At 40.2% G+C, this 7,500-nt stretch overlaps 1 protein-coding gene and 1 pseudogene across 1 annotated transcript in view; both read left to right on the forward strand.

Moving 5' to 3' along the window:
* LOC138032762 (neurotrypsin-like) overlaps positions 1-4,207 on the forward strand; it is a 10,011-nt pseudogene extending 5,804 nt beyond the window's left edge.
* LOC138031961 (uncharacterized) overlaps positions 1-7,500 on the forward strand; it is a 41,520-nt gene that overhangs the window by 6,325 nt on the left and 27,695 nt on the right. The gene's annotated exons all lie outside the window — the stretch shown is intronic.

Below are 7,500 nucleotides of genomic sequence, written 5' to 3' on the forward strand. Positions count from 1 at the left end.
ATTACGTCATTGTAATGACTTTTATCTTTATCTGTTTCCATCTTCATTTTCCTCATCTTTTTAACTGAATTCCTTCTTTTTTTAACTCTTTCGAACTCATTTTTGTCTTGCAATCCAGTGAATTTCCTTTTCCTTTTTTGCTCTCTTTCTCTTTCTCTTTCTCCACCACTTTCGTTTCGCTTTCCTTATCCTGTTGGACTTCAGCGTGGGGAGGGTTTGAAGATTGACCAACATATGTACATTGCGTTATCTATATGTAATGGTTTTTTGTCTTTCTACGAGACATGTCTCTTGTCTCCCTGCTCCTTTTTATTTATTTATTTATTTATTTATTTTTTAATTTTACGGATGTTCTCTTGTTCATTCTGTTACCCTTACATTGTTGCTGCGCAAGTTGTGTTAAGAAAAAAAAAAGGCTCATTGACTGCATAATTTTTACCTTGTTATATCGTTAGTATTGACAGCACTAAGTTTATAGAACATTTAAATTATTAAACAGTGTGCATTAAAATTATTCTGCTGTGACCGGAGCTGTCGTGATTGCGTTACGGATGGGATTCATGACATTTTATGAAATCAGATAAAATAACTTTATTTTGGAGTAGTTCTCAAATGACTGTCGAAAGTAATTACCCGATTGCAATTGCTACGCTTGGTGATTGGTTTAAAAATCTCGCTCCAGTCTATCAACCAATGAGACGGAAACCGAAACCCACTTACGACTTGCACGCGCAATTTTTGCCGTGCCTTAAGGAAGTTACATTGAACTGCTACGAATTTGGATTGGTTCATTGCGCTGTTTACATCTGTTGTGGATGATGGAAGAAATTACTTTGGTATTTCTTTTACGATACTCATTTGAAAACAGCTCAAATTTCTGTGTCCCACTTTTTTGTCATCATTATCATCGTCCTCGTTATCATAAGCAACCATTTTATCCCTTTTATTTTGCAGTATTTTGTTTTTCTAGCTTTATTTATTTATTTATTTTCAAGTGAAGCTATGATCTTCGCAGTTATGAGCGCAATTTTTGCAATTGCGTAGAGAAGCCTGAAAAATTCAGGACTTCAACGGGGTTGAAGTCCTGAATTTTTCAGGCTTCTCTACGCAATTGCAAAAATTGCGCTCGTAACTGCGAAGATCATAGCTTCACTTGATTTCATATCCGCAGTTCATATATGATGCATTTCATATACCATTTCATCCCTGATTTATTTATTTTCTTTCGATATTTAACTTGTTCCATAAGATACGCCTCCGCACATTGTTCCTTCGTCTTCGAAGTTATAAAACAAAATTATTATTATATTAAACACCAATTTTGTCATTGCACCTTTTCTCAGCCTCCGCAGAAACAACGGTGACTGTATCATATTCTTGCTCAAGTAATTTGCTTGTCCTCGACGTCAGCAATACAAGCGGAATAATACGATCAAACTACAAATTCCGAGTCCAGTCAACGTACAGCAGCAATATGGATTGTTTCTGGATTTTTTCTTCAAACGCCAAGCTTCATCTTACCTTCTTCCGGTTTCAAACGCAAAGTGGATATGATTTCGTCACCGTGTACGATGGGAACTCATCGTCCTCCCCTTTGCTTGGGAGATTCAGCGGAAGTTCTGTTCCTTCGCCTATCACGAGTTCTTCAAATCAACTCTGCGTTCGCTTTACATCCAATAACGTAACTCAATACAGTGGATTTGTCGCACGTTACGCAGGTATTGCTCCAAACGTACATAGCCGCAAATTTATCGCATCCATTGAACTGATGTATACCTTCACATTCTGACGAAATTCAGAATGCAGGGGTGGACTGGTGGTGTTAAAATTCGCCTGTTAGCAATGCGTATGGTTGGCGCCATAGTGGATTGAGTCCGTTAGTTCGCTGCTCTGCTCGGACAGGCTTTTTGTGTTTCTTTGCTTGTTTGTTTTTCAGTATTTTTGGGAGGTGGGGTTGGAAGGGGGGGGGGGGGGGGGGAGGGGGCACTTCACGTTGGTGTCGATTTGCCACGATTGGTGTAAGACAGGAAATTACCAATCAAAAGAATTAGCATCACCAATCAGCCACCAAGTCCAAATAATACTTTTACTTTTTCTTCTTCAAGCACTTGCAGAGAACGGCTTTTCGGCATTCTACCATTAGCAACAAAGATGTGTTAGTACAATACATAGCTATCGAAAGCGGGGGTCAAATGCAAAACGCAGTTCCTAACAGCAAAAAGCACAACAAAAATCTAGGGACAGCACGACGAACACAGACACAAGCAAGTTAGGATATGGCAAAGCACGGTAGAAGTAGGCGCGCCGTATTAGAGAGAGTAATATAGTGGTGGTGGTAATATGAGGTCAGGCAAATTGTATTCGCAAAGGAATCATCAAAGGTTTTGGGTAATGATACCTGGTTCAACTAAAACAATACGAGCATATGCCATACGACATTTTTCTCGAGATACTCGACTAAAAACACAACAGTGAAACCACTAATGATCACATGACAGGCTAAATCTTGTTAATCCATCAGCTGAACAAGCGTTCGGTATAGAAAACAACCATATGTTAGCAAAAGGTACTCTTCACAAGGCAGAGTTACACCGTATTAACGACCAAAACCGAAAGGCCACAAGGCCTAGCGAGGGTAAACATCACGACAGGAGTAAAGTTGGCGACCACTGTGCGGGTGCAGTATATTGAAAAGTGTAGCTAGCGAGTCAAAGGGGCGTGGGAGCCACGACCTCTTTCCTTGTACCTGCTTATATTGTATTGTACCCATTATTAGTTTGTTGCTGTTTCTGTTTCTAACTTGAACACGGTGCGCCTATTCCTCTCTTGCCATGCCTGGTTGTTTCAAATCTCCTATGCCCAGTCAATAGTATCTAAGTTTTTGTAGTACGCGTTCCTTTCAACATGTAACTTTTGACGGTGACTTGTTCTGCAACTGTGTAAATCTTGGAGATCTTTTGGCTTCCTTCACTAAAGAATTAATGAGCTTGACTACATATGATTTCGACCGTATTTCAATGTCAGTGTACTTCTGATAGCCATTCAACTTATATTGTTGTTATTATTATCCTTATCTAAAGCAATCAGCCCTGGCTCAATCCGTCTAAAGGGTGGCTCCAAATCAAGTGGCAGAGTAGAGATTTTCTACAACGGTCAGTGGGGTACAATTTGCGACGACACTTGGGATATTAACGATGCGAGAGTAATATGCAGACAGCTTGGATTCCCTGGTGCTTCTGCAGCGTACCATGGTTCTTACTATGGTCCAGGTATTGGTCCTATTTGGATGGATGACGTAGCTTGCTCAGGCAGCGAGGCACACATCTACGATTGCAGAAATCGAGGATGGGGTGTCCATGACTGCACTCACAGCAGAGATGCCAGTGTAAAGTGTTCCTGGATTCGTCTAGCTGATGGCGGAGCTAACTATGGCCGCGTTGAAGTTTATCATGACGGACAATGGGGCACAGTGTGTGATGATTAATGGGATATGAATGATACCAGCGTAGCGTGTCGCCAGCTCGGTTTCTCCGGAGCTACCCGTCAGTACCAAAGTGCATATTATGGCCAAGGATCAGGTCCGATCTGGTTAGATGATGTGCACTGCGCTGGTGGAGAAGCTTCCCTATCTTCTTGTAACCATAATGGATGGGAAATTCACGACTGCAGTCACGGTGAAGATGCAAGCGTGGTTTGTTATTAACTCTTTCACTTAGCAATTACTTTTTGCTTCATTTCGCATAATTTCAAAATATTAATAAGTTAGTGTCCTAATTATCATCCTTTATTATTATATCATATTTGTAGCGATGATACCTTTGGTCTCCGTTGTGAGTATTACGAAGCGAGAAAATAAAATAATAATGCAATGAAAACAGTGGAAACAAGGCCAAAGCGGAACGACAGAAATGGAAATCTAAAAGTAAGATCATCTCATTTCGAGTAAATGAAGTTGTTCTGCCACACTTTGATCCTTTTATTCCTAGTCTTCCTTTTACAAGGTATTGTTAACAAGGCTTGGATTGATATTTGTTAACTGACAGTAATTGCTTGGAGGCAACGTGTCCAAACTAAATTGATCTTATCCCGCGTGAACACTTGTCCTTTTTACGTTCGTGTGGCTACGTCACCCATCATTTGAATGAAAGCGAGGCTGGGATTAACCTTGTTATGCAGAAGACGTCATCGCTAGTTTTCACTAGGATATATTTACAGAAAGCAAGCGACCGGATTCGTATTAGACCAAGGTAAGAGAGTATAAAGGTAACAGAAGTAATCTCTCATGTTGTCCCTATTCCCATTGTAATCCGTCTTAAGTTATTTTTAAATCTCCTGCGTAGTCCGGTATTCCCACAAGGATTAACTGATAGCAGAAACCCATAAGGGTTGAAACGTGTAACGCGCGTTCACAGCTTCCGAATATTCAGTGCGAACTGATTGGTTGAATGTTTCAGGGCTAAGTACCATATTTGGAAACCCCTTGCTCTTGTTGTTCTAAATATGGTACTTAGCAAATTGAATATTCAGAAGCTTGTCTTCCAGCACATAAGGGGCCGTTACACGTTTCAACCCTTATGGGTTTCTGCTGATCGCCAATCTTATGTCCCCATTTTCGCGAACGACGCGAATCATTGGGTGAGAATTCGCTCAGCTGTAAAAATGGGGACATATGATTGCCTATCAGGTAACCCTCGTGGAAATACCGGATCTCGCAGGAGATCTAAAAATAACTTAAGAGGAATTACGATGAGAATAGGGCCAATATGAGGGATTACCTCTCTTACCTTCATACTTTCTTAACCAAAGTCAACTCCAGCCTTTGCTTTTTTTGCTTCTCTCTTTTCTTCGTTTCCGTTTTTCTTTCGTCATACAGTTGAGCACCTCACCATTGTGCGTTCTTATGAACCAGACGAGATGAGCCAAGGAACGTTTGTTCTTCACAGAATTAAACTTTTTGCAACTCAGAGTGCAGTTTTCGTTCACGAAATCTAGATTTTTTTTGTGCATTCTTCATTTTGATCCCAATTTTTACAATGCTTGTTTTTATTATTGCAACCTAGAGAAAATCATTTGCGTGAATAATGAAATGAACATTATATCCAAATAAGGGAAGATTCCCATGGATTGCGTGCTAAAGGCATAAGATTTGAGCTTTAAATGTCTTTGGTCATAAAGATGGTTATGCTCTGGTTTATTGAGATTGAAATCACGAAGATTTCCTTGAGAATTTATAATGTATATTTTGACCTTAACAAAAGCTATTATTGGAGATACTACATTTATTGTATGGCAAGCAATTCTCGGACTAAATGGAGCACTCTGATTGGCTGGTTTTCGGTCGGGATTTTACAGTAGGAACCAATGCCTTAGACACAATCCGTTTCTGTATTTTTTTCTCTCTCCCGGGAAATTCAAGTTGAGCGAAACACAAAAAGTTTTTTTTTTTAAGCGAAAATTTAATTTTATCATCACAGTAAATTTATAGCGCGCGAAATTTAGTTTCCCATGTAAAACAATATCGTTTAAAGTTCATTGGTGGATGGCGAAGATTACGAACATTCACCAAGCGAAGAAGTGTCCGATCACTCAAACAAACGATGCCATATAATAAACATCTTACTAACCTCAATTGTTCGGGAACGTTCTGGGGAATATTGGATCTCGGTCGTTTTTGTGAGGCCACGAGCAAGGGCCAAAATTCCTCAGTACGGCCCTCGCGGTCGGTTAGTAGGAGGTTATTATCGCAAGTTACATTGATCGATATTGATGGTGACCCGGCGATACTCGGAAAAATCCGAGTGCTCCTTCGCAGTAGTCGAACCTTCGACCTTCCGATTACTGGTTCAGATGCTCTACTACTGTGATAAATGTTAACCCCGGTAAATGAAAGAAAGATATTTTTACCAATGGTGACTCGCGGATACTCGAAAAAATCCTAGTGCTCCTTTGCAGGAGTCCAACCTTCGTCCTTCCGTTTTCTAGTTCAGATGCTCTACCACTGTGACACATGTTAACCCCGGTGAATGAAAGGAAGATATTTGTACCGATGGTGATTCGGGGATACTCGGAAAAATCCGAGTGCTCCTTCGCAGTAGTCGAACCTTCGACCTTCCGATTACTGGTTCAGATGCTCTACTACTGTGATAGATGTTAACCCCGGTAAATGAAAGAAATATTTTTACCGATGATGACTCGGGGATACTCGAAAAAATCCTAGTGCTCCTTTGCAGGAGTCCAACCTTCGTCCTTCCGATTACTAGTTCAGATGCTCTACTACTGTGATAGATGTTAACCCCGGTGAATGAAAGGAAGACATTTGTACCGATGGTGATTCGGGGATACTCGGAAAAATCCGAGAGCTCCTTCGCAGTAGTCGAACCTTCGACCTTCCGATTACTGGTTCAGATGATCTGCCACTGTGACACATGTTAACCCCGGTGAATGAAAGGAAGATATTTTTACCGATGGTGACTCAGGGTTACTCAGATGGAAAAGATCCGAGTGCTCCTTCGCAGGAGTAGAAGGTACGTCTCTCCGATTAAAACTTCGGATACAATGAGCCAACGGGTGATAGCGGGAACTTAGTTATCAAACTAGATTTAGGTTTGAATTGTCCCGCTATACTGCTACGACTGTTCGAAGTTATGGTGGATTCTCGCTACGTGTCATCTCCTTGAGAATAATAATAATAATAATAATAATAATAATAATAATAATAATAATAATAAGAAGAAGAAGAAGAAGAAGAAGAAGAAGAAGAAGAAGAAGAAGAAGAAGAAGAAGAAGAAGAATTTTGTTGTCACAGCTTATTTGCATCAGTTTCAAAACAACAGCCTTGAGTGTGCATTTTACACTGCACTGATTTGATGATACTCCTTCATAATCTTACTACAAAAGAGCAACTTTTCTAACAGCTTTGTGACAAATTTGTATAAGAAGACTGGCAAAGTCATTTTGCGGCCTACTCATCTTGCTGGGGAAACAAAACCAAAGTGACTTACCATTTTAAATGAATGCAAGTAAAAGGAAACCTAGACTGTATTACTAAGGTCATGTGCATGCGTTCTATTAGAATTAGAGACAAATGATAAGCACTTACGTAAGGTTGTTACAAATTGTTCAAAACCAAGTAAGCACTGTTTCGTCCCTGGAGAGAGGGTGCGCTAAGTCTTTCCCTTAAATTTCGCTCTTCTATTTAAGGCTCCTTTTCCCCCTGCAATTGTGTATTTTCCTTTGTTTTGTTTTTTTTTTTCTTATCTTACCAGCCAAAAATAAGTGATGTGATTACAGTTAGTCGGTGATTTCTCATCCAAATCGGTTTCAACCATCATTTGTGCTTACTATACTTTGTCTGTTTTCCAATCAACAAGTCGTCTTTTTTTGCGGTAGCAGCCAAGACAGGGAATGTTCGCCTTTCAACCTCGCCTGTCGTGAAAGCATCGAAAAGAGTCGCCTTATGCAGATCTTCCGAGGAAGTTGTCGGAAAAAGCTCATATGAGC

Source organism: Montipora capricornis, chromosome 14 (genome assembly GCF_036669925.1).
Source record: "Montipora capricornis isolate CH-2021 chromosome 14, ASM3666992v2, whole genome shotgun sequence".
Lineage (NCBI taxonomy): Eukaryota > Metazoa > Cnidaria > Anthozoa > Scleractinia > Acroporidae > Montipora > Montipora capricornis.